The sequence below is a fragment of the Neofelis nebulosa genome, chromosome 18 (genome assembly GCF_028018385.1).
Source record: "Neofelis nebulosa isolate mNeoNeb1 chromosome 18, mNeoNeb1.pri, whole genome shotgun sequence".
NCBI lineage: Eukaryota > Metazoa > Chordata > Mammalia > Carnivora > Felidae > Neofelis > Neofelis nebulosa.
In genome coordinates this window covers 38984631-39004569 of record NC_080799.1, presented here as the reverse complement: position 1 = coordinate 39004569, position 19939 = coordinate 38984631, and the positions used below count along the sequence as shown (strand labels likewise).

At 44.2% G+C, this 19939-nt stretch overlaps 1 protein-coding gene across 43 annotated transcripts in view; it reads left to right on the top strand.

Moving 5' to 3' along the window:
* RBFOX1 (RNA binding fox-1 homolog 1) overlaps window positions 1-19939 on the top strand; it is a 2070746-nt gene that overhangs the window by 1918078 nt on the left and 132729 nt on the right. The gene's annotated exons all lie outside the window — the stretch shown is intronic.

Genomic DNA, 19939 nt, shown 5'->3' with positions numbered 1-19939 from the left:
GAACATCTAACCACCAACAGTTATCTTCCAGGCACTGTACTAAATGCTTTCTGTGCATGATTTTCCCCCCTCACAGCAAGCCTGGGTCTTATGTACTCTTCTGTAAAAGTCAATTTCACTGATTAGCAGCCTGAGCACAGAGAGGTTAGCTAATACACTCATGGTTGCACAGCAGGGATACAGAAAAAATCTGAACTAAGAAATTCAAGTTCTTGAGCTCAGCTTCTGAATTATGAGCTATTGGAACATGTAGCCTGAGGAACACGTTTAGCCTGTCTGTGTCTCATCAGAAATAGAAGGGCTCTCACAGCATAGCAGCTCTGGAGGTAAGCAGCTGATTTTGGATGTCAGTGAATTCGGACCAGGGATTCAGGCACCTTTAGGCCCCACCCTTTTTAAGCCAAGCACCTAACATACACCTTAACGAGCCCCGATTTGGGACAATTTTTATGGTTGCAGAGTGCTTTTATTTTGTTTCATTTTCTTATGCAAAGCCAGAGGCCTGACATCAAACTGGTAATTTTGGCCACATTATCACCGTGTTCTAACCAGGCAAGCTTATTAGTTCAGACAATTAAGAAAATACAAGTGGGAAATACTTGGCTATTAGGGAGAAAGGAGTAACATAAATCCAAGATGTTGGGACAATTAGCATTTCCAGCAATAAAAATCAAGTGGAACACTAAGGAAATGAATATTATGCTTATTATTTAGCACTAACATAGCATTTTGTATTTATAAAATGCCTGATAATTGTTTTTGGCCATTTCTTTTGGTAAAACTCTGATAAAGGACATTTGCTATTCTCAGGGGTGGCGTAAGGGGGGTTTAAGTGAGAGCCCATTAAATTACAATTCAAGTAATCTTCCCGTCCTCTTCTTCTCAACTCAGATTTAAGTAGAGAAAGAAAACACCCAGAAATCCTACTAAAATGTAAGTCATTTTATCTCCCTCCTTTGTTAAAAGCCCTCTAGTGGCTCACCCATTTCTCTCGGAGTAGAAGCCAAAATCCTCCCATAAATGCAACTTGATATCCAAGATTGGATTCTGCAACAGAAAAAGGACATTAGTGGAAAAAACTGGGAAAATTTGAATAAACTCTGTAGTTAATAATACGTGAATGTTAACTCCTTAGTTTGGATGAATACACAGGGTTAGGTAGGATATTAACTTTAGAGAAAGCTGGATGAGCTGGATTGGTATCTTTGCAACATCTCTGTAAATCTAAATATATTTCAAAAGTTATAAAGCTATTTTTTTAAAAGCCAAAGTTCCTGCAGTAGGCTGGAAGACCTTATTACATGACACTTCATTATACATCTGACATCATCTCCTATCTGCTTCCCTGTGATCACTCTGCACTGGACTCACTCTTCCTCATGTTTCTACCTCAGGACCTTTGCACAGTCTGTCCCTGTGTCTGGACTATTCTTGCCTGACCTATCCTCATGGCTCAACAGTCTTTGTCAAATTTTGACTCAAATGTCACCTTCTCCAAAACCATTGACTAAAAATTTCAAACCCTCCCTAGCACCCCAATCCTCATATTCAATGCTTTGTCTCATAGTGCTTACATTTCAACATACTCCGCCATGTTCTATTTACTGTAGTATTGCTTATCACTTTCTCCCCCACTGGAAGATAAGCTCCTTGAGGAGGAATTTTTGTCTATTTTCTCCATTATCCGTTTCTAGCATCAAGAATTGTACCTAGCCCTTACACTTAGTGAATATTTGTTGAACCTAGCTATGAAATTCTGAACTAAAAGAAAAAATGTAACACTTGCTTATTGCTTTGCTTACTAGGGCACTATGCTAAGCACTTAAATATGTACTTCGATAGAATTTTCATGACATCCTACAAGTTAAGTCTTATTGCTACTGTTTATGAAGCTCAGGTTTTTCCCAGGGTCATGAAGCTCTTCATCCAGATATCAGAGCCAGGATTCAAACCTGTCTCTCAATGCTGCTTCTGGTCCTGTTTCTCTGACCCTATCCTGTCTGTCAAAATGTCAGTTTCCCTCCTTTCATTAAAACCATGGTACTTAATGATCAGAAATAGCCTAACTCATGGAGTCAGTTGTTCGTATAATTCAACCTTCTTTCTCAGGTGTAATATCACTCAGGATAAATATATGGAACATATTATTTCCCTCAAAGGTCACAGATAACTCTCGAATATTGTGAGCTTTTCCTAAGTAATCTAATATGGAACTTTGACCTTCAATTTCTCCTTCATGAGCCTGATTTTGCTTTCAACTTCAGCAATCTCTTGTGGATACAAAGTTTCATTCCTAAGGAAAGGACACTGGTTTACAAACTCCAGGCCTTAGCTCTGGGACCTCTTCTCATATGTACTAGCTCTGTGGGCCTCCTCTTGAGCTTTATTTTCCTCATCTGTAAAATGGCATATTTGCAGCACCAACTTCATAGAAGTGTCATGAGGACAAGTGATTGGATGAACGTCAAGTAGTCTGTGCCGTCAATATATTTTATGTGTCTGCATTTTCTATTACTGTTTGCATATAGTTGTTTAGATGAAGAAGTTGAAATGGATATCAAGGTTTTTATTTGGTTTTTTCTTCCTGGAACCTTATTAGCTTCAGATTACTAGGTTAGCATAATACCCATCAATTACTTCCATGAGTTCAAGGGATTTCTCTCAAATGTCTCTGTTACCAACACCTAAAAATCATCATCATCATCACCACCATCACCATCACCACCATGGTCATCATCAAACACATGTTATTTACTAAACAATTACTAGGAGTCAGGCTCAAGGCTACATTCTAATAATATCATACTTCACTCTTGTTTACCATGAACCTGCAAAGCGAGGGTTGAAAACTCATTTTACAGATGTGGGAACTGAGGTTTCAGGGAGGTTAACTGATTTTCCCAGTAGCACACAGAAGTCCTGAGACCAGGTCTGGAACCTAGGTATCCTTTAGTTTATAATCTAGCCCTTTGTCCACACCTGGCCCTACCTTCTTGCCAAGAAAAGTTTTAGAGCCACTGGCAAAATGACCAGAAGACAACATCACTTTTGGGGAGATGGCTTTTCTCAAGCTTTGTCAGCATTTTCTTAAACTGTGGCCCAGACCCTACTTTTATTCAAATAGCCTGGTATGGGCTTGTTACAGATGAATATTGCTGGCTCTAGCCAGTGATATGCTGGTAGGTGTTTAACAACCTGCTTGGGGTTGAGGAGGTAGGACAGGAGGTGTTCAGGAGCCTGAGGTGAAGCATTTGCCGATTTCCATGGTGTAAATACTCCCACCCTGGTCCTGTTCGAGCTACCAGTGCCTCGTCACTGAACACAGAGTTGGCAAAAGACAATACAGGAGAACACTGTTTTATGGTATCTTGGCCATTCAGGTACAAAAGCCAGAAAAACCATATAGAAAATAGTAAAATGTACTAAAAGAATTAGGAAGCAATGCGCTTTGAGTATTTATAACGTATTTTATTTAATTGTGAGTTTATGTTATTTAATTTTTATTAAGGGTCATATTTAACAATAGGCTCAAAAAATACCTGAGAAGTAAACATCCCAGACACCTCCCTGTCCCTACTCCAAGCTGATGAAGAGGGCGCTGAAAAGGCTAGAACCCTGGCATCTGCATTTCTTATTTTTTTTTTTTAATGTTTATTTTTGAGAGACAAAGAACAAGCAGGGGAGGGGCAGACAGAGAGGGAGACACAGAATCCGAAGCAGGCTCCGAGTTGAGCTGTCAGCACAGAGCCCTGACACAGGGCTTGAACCCGCGAACCCTGAGAGCATGACCTGAGCTGAAGTCATAGGCTTAACCAGACTGAGCCACCCAGGCACCCCTAGAATCTGCATTTCTAAAGAGCTCCCTGCATGATCCTGGTGCGCACTCAAATTACTGAGCCAGGGCCTGTAGCCTTTTCTTAGAGCACATTTGAAGTAAGTGTATGAAAGTAACATATAATATGATAAGCATCTAAAAAATGTAGATGGGATTCATATTCCAGGCAAATGCTCATGGGCAGCTATGCTAAATGAACTCCACTGTTACTCATCTTGAAAGGTTTCTTGAAAAACTGAATAAAAATATTCCAAAGTTTTATTTTATTTTACCTTCAATGAAGCATGGTTGCTCCACGTTGAAGAATAAGGCAGTAATCCTATTTCCCTGGCAGCCAGCACAGGAGGACGGTTCAGAGGCCCTTCCTGAAAGGCTCACGCAAAGATAACAAAATGTCAGGAAAAGCTGCAGGGCAGGGCTGAATGGAAAAGGAGGCTTGTAATCTCAAATTCAATATAAAAGATCGAAAGCATCAAATAATCAGTCAGCAGTGAGCCTCCCCATCAGAATGTTCCATCTGCCTTGGAATTCAACTTTGTGATTGTATTATGATGTGTACATTATACATCTCTCTCTCTCTCCATATATATAACTTCCTAGAAAAAGCTAGGCACATCTGAGGTCCCAGAAGGAAGTCTTGCTTGACTTTTAGAAGAGAAACTCACCTGAAACATCACCTCCCTTTACCCCACCCCCACCCCATCCACCTTAAAACCAGAAAAGTCTCTTTTCTAGACAGAAGTTTTAATCAGAGAGAAAGGCATGCCCCGAAAATCAGGAGCACTCCAGGAGCTATGTATAAACCCTGATACACAAGAGAGAGCCAACCCAAGGCTTGCAATTTGCCCTCTAAACAGTGATTCTGCTTTTGGAAGGTGGGCATGGAGGGAAGTTAAAGAATTTCCATGACTAATGTTTACTGAGTGCTCAGGAAATGCCTTAAGCCATTGGTAAGCACTTTGCCTGCCTTAGGGTTTTAATCCTCCCCCTGTCCCTTGGTTCTTTTCCAGTCACATTGAAGGTAGTCAATCAATAGCCTTTGAATGAATGATTTCACAAATCCGTTTTAAAGCCAGGGGAGGTGAGGTGACAAGGGGTAGAGTCCCATGTCCAAGATCAACCACATTTGGTTTCTCCTCATTGCAGACACGTAAACTCGTACTGTTGCCTACCCAGGGTAAAAAGGGGTGGCCATGATGGTGTTAGAGCACATCAGGCTCACCCCTGAGGATTATTAAAACGATTCATCTTGGGTCTACAGTTACACGTGGTTACTTTGGGAGTGGGGACCGGAAGTCTGCATTTGCAGCAAGCTTCCCCAGGTGACTTAAAGGTGACCCGAAGGGTGTACCTGGAGATAGACTGAGGTAGCATCCACAGAGCTCTCTGCACCTCCACCTGGACCCAAGCCTGTTTGCCTTTAAGACCACAAAACCTGCGTCTTGCTAAGGTGACCAAGAACCCCTTACCAAGGTAGGGCCCCTCGCTCAACCCACCCTCCTGAATCTCGGAGTCTTGGCTTTGAGACCTGATGGGTACCTGCAAGACCACCAAAACCAGGGCCTTCATTTCTTTGGGTGCAGTAAATCTCCTCCAAGAAATAGGACATAGTGAGAAATCGGTGGGAGTTGTCCTTGAATCCACATCGGCTGAAGTGTAGGGACTCCACTAAGAGTCTTTCTGGTTGCCAGACTGATGTCATCAGACATCAGATACTGTCACCTGCCGTGTGAGCAAACCTTGCTTTTTAAGTAGCATAACCAAGAAAAATGGAAATGATGGACTCCAGATACACAGCACTTTGAAGTGGCCAAAGCACTTTCTGGGGCAGAATCCCCTCTTTTTCTCTGGGATCCGAAAGGGAGCTGCATTGTTGTTCCTCTCCCACAGGTGAAGAAAGGGACACTCTGACAGGATGTCACCCACCGTCATGGCTATCATCCATATCTTACCACTTCAAGTCTTACCTCTCCTTATTGGAGCCTTGAATGACACAATTAGATGAGAAAGAGCCCAGGACTGGTTAGATATTTCTCTTTCTTCATTTTAAGAGTTGGACTTTTAGACCTGTGAGCCCCGCTAATACACAATTGCCAAGATGAATAAGACTGTCCAAGAAGTTTTCCATATTCCCCTCTTGTTGAATTATGTTTCCGAAGGTCCTTCAGTAAGAGAACTCACCCATTGTGTTTCAATTGTGTCATGCCTTATTTTTGTCCCCTGCCATACCAGGAGATCCCACAGGCTCTGGGTATGTCTTCTTCATGCTTTACGCCTCACTTCTAACAAACGTCCTTTATACAGGCGGGAGCTCTTTAAATGCCAGCCAAATAGAACGGTGTAGACCAGAGTAGTGACCATCATCCATCATGCCGAACTATGGCCCACTGCCTTTTTTTCTTTTTTTTTTTTTTTTTTTTTTGGTAAATAAAATTTTATTGGAACATGACATGTTCATTTGTTTAGATACCGCCTGTGGCTGTTTTCCCATGCAACAGAGACAGTATGGCCCACAAAGTCACACTATTTTCCATATGGCATTTTTAAGAAAAAAAATGTGCTGTCTAGGTAAAGAGCAAACTGGAGAGGAGTTGAAGTCATTTCTATTTTCAGAGTATATTTCTTAGTATTTCCATCTCTTAGAACATATTTACACTCCTCCCCACCCACCAGTGCAGGAAAAATTAGCCCACTGATGAATAGAATCTGGAACTCAGAAGTAATCTGAATCATGTCAGTTTTCAGAAATTGTGTACTTTATGTGACAGGATTCTTTGACTGTCAAATGTAGGAGAATAGACATATCAATATTCCAAAGAATGATATGTATACCTGTCTCTGGGTATACTGGAGAAACCCCAGTACACCCAGAGCAAACCCCTCACAGTGCTTGTCTCTTTGTTCAAAGCATTTATACAAAGAAAGAAGTAATTAGTAAGGAAAATCCTGGGATTTTAGCTGAGATCAGTTCCATCTTAAATTCATCACCGAGTTTCTGCAACCGTTCAGCAATTTTCTTAGGTCTGGAAAATTTGCATAATGTATAGATTTGCCATTTGGTTAAATTAAATCTTGCATAATACGTTGGGGGGGACATCTTTGAGCTGGGTGGATTTGAGGATTCAGTGTAAGATATCAACATTTTTCCTTTTTAAATCGATATTTAAATTGGCCTTGATTTCTGAGTGGGATGGGTTTACGAAAACCAGGAGGCTATGGCTTGGGTGAGGGTAGAGCTTCAAGAGAGTCACTCCTGGGGAGGGAGAGCGGGCTGCCAGCACGAAGGGGAGTTCGCCAGCTCCTTCAGGTGGATGCTCACCGAGCTGGAGAAATAGGAGACTCGTCCTGATGATGCCATCAAAGCAGAAGGCAGTGCGGAGTTCTTGGGAGAACTTGACGTGTTCCTTAAATTAGTTGGGTGCAGTGATGTCATTAACATAGAGACTTGTGCCTGCTTCTTATCTGGGGATTTATTACCGTGGAGGCTCACTGGCATAGTCCCAAACAGCAGGATGGGAGAGAACTGTCATGGAGAATGTGTTAGGACACCTGCCATCTGCCCTGGCTCTTGGGAGAGCCTAGAGGTCAGAGGACAGGGAAGGAGTTTTCAGGATGCTCAGAAAACCAGTGCTGACAGAGGGACCCCCATCTGAAAGGAGAGTGGGCAGCTTGCAGGCCAACCTTGACGATACATCACCTTCTGCAGCAATAGAGGACGAAGGATTGGCAATTCACCACCCCCAAGCAACCCACGCATACCTACACCTCAGGCTCCCCCACACCCACAGAAGCCCCCAGTGGCCCATGAGCTCCAGCAGAATGAGAGAGAGAGCAGAGACAGGCACTTGCTTCTGACCACCAAGAAGCATCTTGTTTAATTGGGTGCCCTCTGCCCCCTCAGTCTCTTCCCCCAAACCCCAACTCCAAAAGAGAAAGACCTAAGAGGAGAATGAGGAAGAAGATCCCAGAGGCAGCTCCCCCTAGCAGACAGAGCCACGTGCTGGATAGTAGGGGCAAAGAAGCAGGAAATGTCCCCTGCCTGAGGCAGGTCCATCATGACACAAGCCTATGAGGACACGGGTCTGGAGTAATAGGAAGAGAATTTGAATCCTACTGACTTTGGAAGCTTTAAAATGGATTGGCCTGAGGTATTTTTTAAGTGTATTCATTTATTTTGAGAGAGAGAGGGAGAAAGCATGAGCAGGGGAGGGGCAGAGAGAGAGGGAGAGAGAGAGAATCCCGAGCAGGTTCACACTGTCAGTGCGGAGCCCAATGCAGGGCTTAATTTCATGAACTGTGGGATCACGACCTGAGCTGAAATCAAGAGTCAGACGCTTAACGGACTGAGCTCCCCAGGTGCCCCTGGTCTGAGTTTTTAATAACCACATGGCCAGAAAGCTGTTGCATCGTCCTTAGATGTCATTAAGGGATTGGACTCGGGAAGTGTGGTGCCGGGGCTCTCAACCATTCTCCCACACTGCCTGCCATGTAGTGACTGAGCATCTTGAAGCAGAACAGCCATTCCTTTATCATAAAATGGGGACGAATGATACAATCTTCTTTTCTGAGTCATCAGGTGATGCAATGAAATACAGTGTATGCAAAGAGCTTAGCAGAGTGCTAATCATGTGACCAATGTTTATTAAATGGCTGTCAGATGTCAAGCACTATTCTAGATGTCAATCATCATCACACTTAAGGGCCAGGAAGGGCACTTAGATATATTGACTCACCTGGGGCAATGCTAATAATATTTCTATTTTCTAGATCAAGGAAACAAGGCCCAGAGAGGTTAAGGAGCTTGTTCAAAGTCACACAGCTAGGAAGTGGTAAAGCTAGAATTCAAACCCAGATCACTCATTCCAGAGTCTACAAATGTTTATTGTTATTGTTATTAGTAGTGGTAGTTATTTTCAATTCCTTGTTTCTGGAACTAAAAACTGAAACTTTGAACATGGAGAAGGAAAGAAAGAGCTCTTTCTGGAGTCTTATGACTCCTGTCCACTGAGAAGTAGACACCAGCTCCCAAATGTACACACATACATACACACATATATACATCTATCTATCTATAGATAGATAGATAGATAGATGTATATATGTAGTAGGTGCTCAATAAATCTATTTTGAATGACTGGATGAGAAAACAGCTGGTTTCAAGCCCATTGAAACTCCTTTCTCTCCCCAGGACAAAACATGTCACATTCCCAGGTATTCACAGGCTCTGCTTTAATGACACTACTGTAGACTGAATTGCGTCCCCTCCCCTTTATGCTGAAGCCTTAAGCCCCCACGTGATGGTATTTGGAGGTGTGGACTTTGGGAAGGAATTAGGGTTAGATGAAGTCATGAGGGCAGGGTCCTCCTGTGGGAATCTGTCCTTATAGGAAGAAGAAGAGAGAGACAGCATTCTCCCTCCACCAGGAGAGGACTTAGGGAGGTTATAAGCCAGAAAGAGAGACCTCACCAGCAGCCAAATATGCTGACGGCTTGATCTTGGACTTCCCAACCTCCAGAACCGGGAGAAGTAAATGACTGTGGTTGAAGCCACCTGGTCCGTGGGGTTTTGTTACAGCAGCTCGAGTGTACTTATACAGACACCTGTGCAGCCCATCGCCTTTACTGAGGTGTTAAACACTTGGCCCCTTGAATGCTCATCCTATACTTTCAAAGGGTGGAAAAAAAAAAGAGCAAGAGAATTTGGAGTCAGCCCTTCTGTGTCCCGCAGGGCTTCTGCCTTCTGAAGAATTTCATCATTCCAGCAAAGCATTGAATTTATTCGGGTTGAGGGAAATGTGATGAGTTTCTTAAATCTGTGTCACCTGGCTGTGGAATCCGCCCTGCTGAGCTAGGAAGGAGGCATTAACTACATCCAAAGCTGTGTGATTAACTTATTTGTTTGCCTACAGAGCTAAAATGAAAAATCAGGAAGCTGAGTGAATCTGCACGAGCCCCGTTTTGAAGTAGGATTGTGAGAAAACCCGAGACGTGGGTTTTAATTCACATTCCCTGGGCTTACCATTATTATTATTTTTAATGGAAAATAACTTCGCACAATCTTGCTTCGTTTTAAATGGAGAATGTGCAATATTGTCTAACGCAGGGTATGAAGTTGATTTAGTATGCATGATTTTCTCCCCCTCCCCATCCAGGACTTTGGTTCTTTGTACACATTCAATATCGTTACATTTTTTGCTTAGAACATATATATTTTCCCCCTGAACTTTTCTCGATTGCTTTTTTATCAGGTTTACAAATCAAATCAAATAGGTATATTGCAGAGCTCTGTGATACCATTTTCTGAGCTTATAGTACAATGTATTGAATTATGCCACCCCAGCCTTTCTTTTGCTCTTCTCTCCAGATTGAGAGAGAGGGACTGTGGACCCTGTAAATTCGCTTGGTGCCCAGCATTACTGGCTAAATCAAGACCACTATTCAGGCTGTAAGAAGAGACAGAGCAAGTGTTCGTTACACAAATCAATTTGGTCCAAAGTACATCGCAGTGGGTACTCAACCATCGCTCACATAATATTGTCAACTTAATCAAATAATGCCTCGAAGACACTCACAAGCTTTTCTCTCTGAGAAAGCAGCTGGCTATTCAAAAGGACACTTTTTATTTATCACTGTAAAGCACTTTGGGCATGGAGGGGAGGAAGCCCGCAGGATAGGGGATATGCTGGATATTCATCAGGCTGTACGGGGGGGAAAGTTGTGCTCATTAGCATCCTGGCTTGGGTGCTGGGTTTTGACACCCTCATGGCAGAATTGGGGATGCTCATGGAGACAAAAGAAGCTGGGCCCCAAGAGGTGTTCTGGAATGGCACAATAAATATTTGCTGGCACAGTAAAGGGCTTCAAAAATGATTCAGTGTTAGTGTTTGTCTTTGGGATGTTCATGTTCTAGTAGCACAGACAGGTAAGTAATCTGATAGTAAGAAACATACATGGTTGATAAGAGCTCACCAGAGGGGAGCACAGGACTCTTGGGGCTCGGAGGAGGCATCTGACGCCGCCTGGTTTGGTTTGATTCTGGCCAACTGGTTGAGATAGAGCCCTGTTCGCAGAGCTCATCACTCTGGTTCCAGCCCAGACAGAGAGCTCAGGCAGTTAGACCTCCAGCGAATATTCACTCCTCTATGCAAGTGCTTAGCAGTTGCCCTCTAGGGCTGGGCTATCCTTAGACTTTCCCTAACACCTTCCCCTTGGCCTTGACAAGCCATTGGGGTCTGGAATATGGAGTCCAGCAAATGGAGTTAGCTCTCTTAGGTTCCATCTCTTAGAGAAGTTACTTCTCTAAGGTAACTTAACCTCTCTGAGCTTCAGTTTTTCAAACCGTTACGGTGATCCGTGGGATAAGGTATGAAAAATGCCTAGCAAGATACCAGGGTCACAGTAGGACCTCAGCACAGTTTTATATTTAGTACCCATCCCATTACCCGACCCATTGGCTGACTCCACACTAGGCTCATAAGCAATCAGGCATTGGTAGTATTCAGCATCAGATGCCTCAACTCAGGGGAGAGTGGAATGCCCTCGCACAGCACTGGTCCTTATCCAGGGATCCGTGGATATCTGTGCACCCTTCAGGGAGTCTGTGAACTCTGTATTCAGGGATTAGGATATTAATATTTCGAAGGGGGCATTATTCTGCCAGCTGGAGCTATCTGTTGAGCCATGGCTGGTATGACTAAGGAACTGAATTTTTAATTAGACTCAACTGGAATGAAAATTTAGACACTGACACTTGATTCCATTATTAAAAGCCTTTTAGGTGTGTTTTGAAAATCCTGGCTATTCAACTGCCAATTTTTCAAAGTCTAAATATAGATGAGGTATTTCTAACGAAAATGCAGTGTCCATATTGAGATGATGAGCTGTAGTACAAATTATTTGAACATCTCAGAGACTCAGAAAAACAGGAATGTAAAATATCATTTACATTAATTACACGCTGAAATAATAGTTTTGGTAAATTGGATTAAGATAAATATATCCTTAAAGTTAATTCCACATATTTCTTTTTACTGTTTAGACACGTGGCTCCTAGAAACTTTAAGATTTTGTATGTGACTCCTATTTTATTTTGTTGAATGGCTGCTCTAAAGTGTGTGATCACTGTCCCTGAACCGTATCTAGTCTTATGTGATGAGTGCATGAGTTTTTAATTTCCATCGTGCAGGGGAAGAAAATAATTTTCTTTGTATTCTTCTAGGTTCTTGGCTGAAACACCCTGTGATAAAAGAGACAAACAGGAATTTGATAACATGTCTACCTTCTGTAGACAGGGTACCTACCCAAGAAAACCAAGTAACTCCCTGGCATGGCCCAAGCCACCAGCTTAAACATCATCTCCAGCTGAAGACAAAAGATGTTGGGAGGCCAGGGGAGCCAGCGATGGGGAGGTTATTAGAAAAAGCACGGTAAATAAGGGTGAGGTGGTTATGCACATTTAGGTCCTTGACTCATCCTTTGAAGAGAGTTTCTAGAGATTTACTTTCTCTTCCTGGTGCCTCCTGAGAGGAAGACACCCCTATAAATGGAGAATTTCCTTATAAATGTGAATGTCTCTTACAAAAGGGTATTTTCTACTGTTTTTGGAGCTTCTCCTGTGTCTGCTGTTTCTCAAAAATAATTGTCCCGAAATAACCCTCGTGCCAAAGAGGCGTATTTTGGGGTGACAAAATATAATTCGGTACAGTTCTTGTTTTATTAGGGTTAACGCCCCTACTACAGGCACTCAGCACTGTGCTTCAAAGTCTCTGATTTCTCTCCGAGTTCTGATTTCTGCTGACAGCTTCACCACATCTTACTCATCCGCCCTTGCGATGGTCACCTATGTTGCCTCCAGCAACCTGAGACCACAGACACCTTGGTGATGGAACCTTTTATCCTTACTTGAATCTGAGGAGACAGGCTCAGAAGGGTTTAAGGAGCTCGGCTCCTATGTGACAGAACTGGAGTTTAGCTCAGGGATGCCCAGCTACAAATGTCCTCGGCCTGTGTTACCACTAGGTACCTGGTCACCCCCTGGAGATAGCACACAGGTGAGCTCAGCAGTGCCTCATGGGCTCAGAGTTGAGCCCGCGGGGCGGGGCCAGAATCTGAAAGGCACATACAAAAACTATGCGGATTCTCTCCAACAGTCATCCCCGGATTGGTCGATATCAAAATCCAATTTCACCAGGATTAGCCTTGGGTTGCTCAGAGCTATTCATTGAATTAGGAACGATTATAGCAGAGGGAGCCCCGCGGTTCTTTATTAAGGTCTTTGCGGAAGCACTAAGTGATCTTCGGGAGATTAAAGTGCTGGTGGTGTTTTCTTAACATTTATAACCTGCGCCGATATCTGGGGAGTTTGTTTATTAGGAAAAATTCTGCGGCACACATCCTGACTCCTAATAGGGCTCTCGAACTGGGCCAGACTAGAAGCTGGATTTTGCCATCCTAATGAGCTTATTTTCGAACCTCTGCCAACTGCTGCCTGGAAACACACCTCTTAGGGTTAATGGACTTTCCACTCGTGTGGGGTCCTGCAGCTTCCCCTGCGTGATGGGGCCTCTGCATCTCAGGGTCGTCCGTATCCACACGCCCGAGGAAAGAACAAACCCCGATGGTTTTAACACTGTTAATAATAGTAATGATACGCATTCCCTGTTTGTTCATGGGACTTAACTGTTTGCAAGACTTGGATTACATTATCCCAGTCTGAAGGGCCCAGGACAGATGTGCATTTATGATTTTATGCATCCGCAACAAAGAGTGAGAGACGTGAAGTTAGCATTTGTGCCGCTCGCTGATACCAAAGCCAGACCTGTTCATTGACGCCACAGGCCCTTGCTGAGAACTTTCCATGTGCTCCCAGATCAGCGGTTTCAGTCGGTACAGTTCCGCCCCCCACAGGGAGCACCTGAACCCCTGAAGATAGTTCCGGCTGTCCCACTGTCATCTAGAGGATGGAGGCCAGGGATGCTGCTGAACGAACATCTTATGGTGCACAGGACAGCCCCAGGTCAAAGAGCTAAGCAGCCCCCACATCAACATTTCTGGTAGAGAAACTGCTCTAGGTGTAGGGCAGAACAGTGAATGGAAACTCCCCAGTCTCTGTTCTCGTGGACTTTGCGTTCTGGTGGAGAAGACAGACACAGCAGAAAATAACAGAAGCACATAACCTGAAAGGAAGAAGTGATACGTACTTTGGTAACGGGCAGGTGAAGATTTCTCAGACGGGTCATGTCTGGGCAGACAGCCGATGGGCAAGAGGGGGCAAGCCGGACACATAGGCATCTGGGGAGAGAGTTCTCCAGGCAGAGGAATTACCGGTGTGAAGCCTGAGGAGGGAGCTTGCCGAGTGGGTGGAAGGAGGAACAAGGTGGCCAGTGAGCAAGGACTGGGAAGCCTCAAGAAGCAAGGGGGTCGGGGCGCCTGGGTGGCGCAGTCGGTTAAGCGTCCGACTTCGGCCAGGTCACGATCTCGCGGTCCGTGAGTTCGAGCCCCGCGTCAGGCTCTGGGCTGATGGCTCGGAGCCTGGAGCCTGTTTCCGATTCTGTGTCTCCCTCTCTCTCTGCCCCTCCCCCGTTCATGCTCTGTCTCTCTCTGTCCCAAAAATAAATAAAAAACGTTGAAAAAAAAAAAAAAAAAAAACTAAACTATAGACTAGGGGTGCCTGGGTGGCTCAGTCGGGTCAGGCCCATGGGTTTGGGCCCCGTGTCAGGCTCTGTGCTGATGGTGCAGAGCCTGCTTGGGATTCTCTCTCTCCTTCTCTCTCTGCCCCTCCCCTGCTCACACTACACTGTCTCTGTCTCTCTCAAAAATGAATAAATAGGGGCGCCTGGGTGGCTCAGTCGGTTAAGCGTCCGACTTCGGCTCAGGTCACGATCTCGCAGTCCGTGAGTTCGAGCCCCGCGTCGGGCTCTGGGCTGATGGCTCAGAGCCCAGAGCCTGCTTCCGATTCTGTGTCTCCCTCTCTCTCTGTCCCTCCCCCGTTCATGCTCTGTCTCTCTCTGTCTCAAAATAAATAAACGTTAAAAAAAAAAATTAAAAAAAAAAAAGAAGCAAGGGGGTCAGGGCCAGGCCATACTGAATATCACAGCCCAGAATGAGGGCCTGGGCTAGAGGGTTCAGAGAGGGCAAGTGCCCTGGCCGTTCTCCTTCTGCCTCGAACATCCTTTGTTTTCTCAAATTCCTCTCATCTCTGAGCGAGCAGATCAGCAGTAATTTGCTTGGTCTTTATGTTCTATCTTCTGATCTCTGAAACATGGTTATGAGGTATCTTTCCAGTTCAGCTGCGTCCCACTTAGAGCCAAAATGGTACTTAGGAAAAAAAAATCAGGGATAAATCAAGAGTTCTTCGAGCAATTAATTCCAAGGAAGCCTTGCCAGGCACCAGCCTCGGGGGATGTAGCTCCCTAGCAGGGAGCCCCTGACTTTGGGGAATACACGTTCTAGATGTGCAGTTCCCTGCACAACCTTCTTAGAATTTCTACGTTATTTTATTTTTGTCGGTAGAAGTTTCACTCTGGGCGTTCGCCGTAAGCTTCACCGACCTTCTCAGGGATGCTGTGACCGCTTTAGCCATCTGTGTGAGGTACAGCTCTAGGCTCAGGGAACTGGCAGGCCTGTCCTTGCTTTTGGAGTATCTGCTGCCTCTCGGGAGGCTGGTGGAGCGCGTCTCAGTCCTGCGGAAGGGCGTCAGTACCTCCAGGGGTAGGGATGGAATGGTGGCCAGGGCGCCCAGGCTGGCAAAGGGAAGATTGCAGTCTCCTCTATTTCGGGAACTCATTAAAGTTCCCAGGGCGACAGATGGGAACCTGGGATAGCTCAGGCAGAGACATTCTCTATTCTTATGGACCTAGTGTGGGGCCAACCCTTTGGAGAACCTTAGGCCACCTTAAGTGGTAGCAAATGAATCTCCTCCTTGACTACAGCTACCCATCCTACATGTGCTTCCAGTTTGTTTTCTTGTTTAATAAAGGGTTGTAGTGGGTTGAGTGTGGCCTTCAAAAGATATGTCCTTGTCCTGACGCTTGTGAACCCATGAACGTGGCCTTATTTGGACAAAGGGTCCTTGCAGATGTAATTAAGTTAAGGATCCCAAGCCAAGATCTAGGGTGAGCCTTAAACCCAGTGCCTAATGTCCTTATAAAGAACAAAAAGGCAGACAGAGATGTGAGTCTCAGACACACAGAGGGAAGAAGGCCGTATGAACACAGAGACAGACTGGGGAAAGGCAACTCCAAGCCAAGAGGCCACCAGAAGCTGGAAGAGGTAGAGATGGGCCTTCCCACAGAGCCTCCCGAGGGAGTGTGGTCCTGAGAGCACCCTCACTGTAGATGTCTGGCCCCTACAACCTTGAGGGAGTACATTGCTGTTGCTTTCAGCCACCACATTTGTGGTAATTTCTTAGGAGACTACAATGACCTCAAACTCAGGCTTGTCCTGAGTATGTTTTCCCTGAAAGTTCCCAGGAGAAAGGAAGGGGAAGGCCCTCATCCTGACCTACTCAGCATGAGAGTCAGTGAGGACCACTCTGGAAGGCCTCACCCCCACCGTGCCCCGGGCTCCAGAGTAGCTATTTTGCACAGCCCCGGTCTCGTTTGGTCCACTTGTGTTACGTCCCAACGTGTCAGCAGGCGTGCTTGAGCTCACAGATCTGTTTTTCTTTCTCGGCCTCTGGATCCTGACGTCATCCTCTTCCCTCTCCTCTCCATCCACCTACGATCTCTGAAACACTGTTGGTTTGTTTTCCATTTTACATGTTATCTTTAAAAATTACCTTTAATACACAGGTATCCCGACATAACAATTGATGAGCATTTGTATACATGCCCACACTACAAAATGATTAATTGAGCGTTGTATGTTTTTTATCAAAGGGAACAACGCAAAGATTTCTCCAAAGTCCTGTTTGACTAAAGATGATTAATTTTAATTTTCACATGAGCGGCATAATGCTATTAATCATTTAATATGTTTAATCATAATCTCTGTAATTCCTAATTAGGTTTATTAAGCTGAAACATCCAGCCGTTCTGTACAAATCCAAATCTAAGTTTCTTTCTTGGGATGAGAAGGAATTTGTTTTAATTTGCATTTGAACAGCAACTTCTTTCCAGAGGAAAGAAGCTAGAGCTGCAGGTTCAGGGTCTCAGCAGCTGCTTGCGCTGACAGAGCTTCTTAGGTTAGAGTACTAAGACCCCAACCATGTGGTTCAAGGACATGTCGCTGGCTTTGTCGTGTAACCAAACCTCCTATTACCAACAGAGAAAACATTCCTGCTCTGTTTGGGCCTCGCTGTTACAAGACTGCGTTTTGACTCACTTGAAGGTGCCAAGCAGACTGTTTGCTCCTTCACTCGTTACTTTATTGATACACTTGTAATCCCTTCCGCTGTTCAGTCAGTGATTCAGCCAGCCATTCAACCTGCGTGTATCTTTTGTCGGCCATAGCTCAGCTCTGGCGTCCTGTGCTGATCACATCATGCCCCGCGATGATCATAGGTGGCTCGTCACAGTTTTTATGATGAAATATATACTCTTGCTCTACGCATAGGGCCATTTGTAACCCAACCGCCACTACCCCCACAGTGTACCGTTCCGTCCTTCCTTCACATGACCTGCAGTGACCAGTGATCACACGCGGAAGCCCCCTGAATCCAGAACATGATTTCACCTTTGCGTCTTTGCATGTGCTTTGCACACTGCGGGTACAGCATCCGCCCCCTTCATCTGTTCTGTTAGACACCTCCCACTCAAAACATAACCCCCCAGAACTGGCAAGCCTCTTAAGGCATCCAGCCCTGCAGCGTGTCCCTGATTTACGTTTATGCAGCCCTCTATGATTCCCTGTGATCCCAGCCTTGCAACTGTCTTTTTCTACCCTCTTTCTCTTCCTCTGAACTGGAAACTGAATGTGTTTGGAGGCCTGACTTATATATCCAGTGTCTAGTAGTTGCTCAGTAAAAACATGTATAAGGAGCCATGAGAACCTTTCCTTTACCTGACAGAGGGTTTTTCACTCCCCGTTTTGACATTTAAAAAAAAAATCACCATAACTCTAAAACATTCATTGCTTTCCATTTACTGACCGTATGCCATGTGACAAGAACTCTGCCAAGTTGGCATATGTGATTGCAGTCAGTCCCTGCAGAGCCTTAGAAGGTGTGCATTATTATTATTACTCGTTTTCCAGGTTAGAGGACTATCACCATCCTCCTGCCTATTCACTCCAACAGCATAGACAGAATGGCCAAGTGCATTGTTGTTGTTGACATGACATAGCACTTCAAAGTTGAAGAAGGTCATCCAGGGGGGCCTTAGATACCAAACCAGCTTGGAACAGTCTTCTGCCAGCCCCTGGGAAGGTCTTGCTTTCAGAATGCAATTCAGGGGGCGCCCGGGCGGCTCAGTGGATTAAGCATCCAACTCTTGATTTCGGCTCAGGTCACGATCTCACCGTCATGGCATCAGCCCTGAGTTGGGCTCCACTTTGGGAGTGGAGCCTGCTTGGGATTCTCTCTTCCTCCCCTTCTGCCCCTCTCCCCGCTAAAAATATAGTAATAAAAGTTTTTTTAACAGCATCAGAATGCCATTCAGGATGTATCAGTAAGGAGAATGGAAATGAAGTCTGCCAATAAACACACGTACTGACGAGACAGTCACAAATTATGCCCATGTTATTTTGATATATATATATATAATATCTATTATATTATATAATATAATGTATATAATCTATATAATATATAATATATATAATATATATATGGCTGCACTCATATATATTATATATATTCATATATAATATATATTATATTATATATATTTTGATAAATATATATCAAAATGTATATATGGCATATATAAAACACTTATGTATATAAAATAAACATACATATTTTTTAATATATAAAAATACATATTTCTCGTTGTGAAATTGTTTCCTTCTCTGTATCTTTATTATTTTACACCTGGCTGCTTGCATTGATAGTTTCGTCCCAGTTAATATGCTTCTAAACTGTTTATAAGTAGGTGAGGCTGGTTCCTTGCTCATCAATTTGATGGGCTTCCACATAGGTTTTCCATCATGGTTTTGGAGAAGCAACTGACTGATGTGAATGGCATCCACTGCCACCCAGAGGCAAGAGATGCTAATTGCAGAGAAAGTTTCTAGAAGCATCTCTAGAACCAAGAGGACCCGTACCCGTCATGACTATCAGGATACCAAATGTTACCGTGACTTTTCTCCTGGTTCCTGCCCATATCCAGGTGCCGATGTAATATCATGTTGTCCAGACTCATTTTGGCAAGAACAGGAAGCAGAGTAACGAGTTATGCTAATAATGTAACCTTATCTACACCAACATGGTCCACAGAATGTCTTGCTGTGCTGGAGATGCTTTAAACCTGCACCGTCTGACATGGAAACCACTAGCCCCAGGTGGCTATCGAGTACTTGAAATGTGGCTAGTGTCAAGGAAAAGCTGCATTTTACATTTTATTTAATCTTAATTCATTCAGATTTAACTAGCCACACGGGGTCAGCTGTAACGGACACGACAGAACTGCACAATCAAAAAACGGGAAGTTCAAGCCTTAATAAATTAAGTCAATCAGACGCTTACTTAGACTGCAGAGCACCAAACAACCTTTTCAAATGTTTTATTACATTTGCAAATATCTTATCTTCACACTCTCAACAGTTAGGTAGGCGATGTTTTAAGATTTTGGACACCTTTGATTAAGGGATACACCCTCTCCTAGCTTCAGTGATGAGGTTTTCTCTGCCTAATTATTAAAACTCCCCCAATACCTCCACACCATCCTGTTGCTTTATTTTTCTTCCTGGCGCTCTCTTTCTACCAGCTGTATTTTTCGTTGTTAATGAGCTCATTGCCTTTCCTGCCCCCCACCCCCACCGTAAGAATTGCGCTCCACGAGGGCAGGGAGTTTTGTCCGCTTTTCTTGCTACTGAATCCCAGATCCACGTTACGCTCTCAGGGGGTATTCAGAAATGTTGAATGAATGAATGACCCAGCACTTCTTTCCTTGTCCTTGTTCCTTTGTTCCAGCATTTTCCTACCATTTAGGGGAAGCAAAAGCA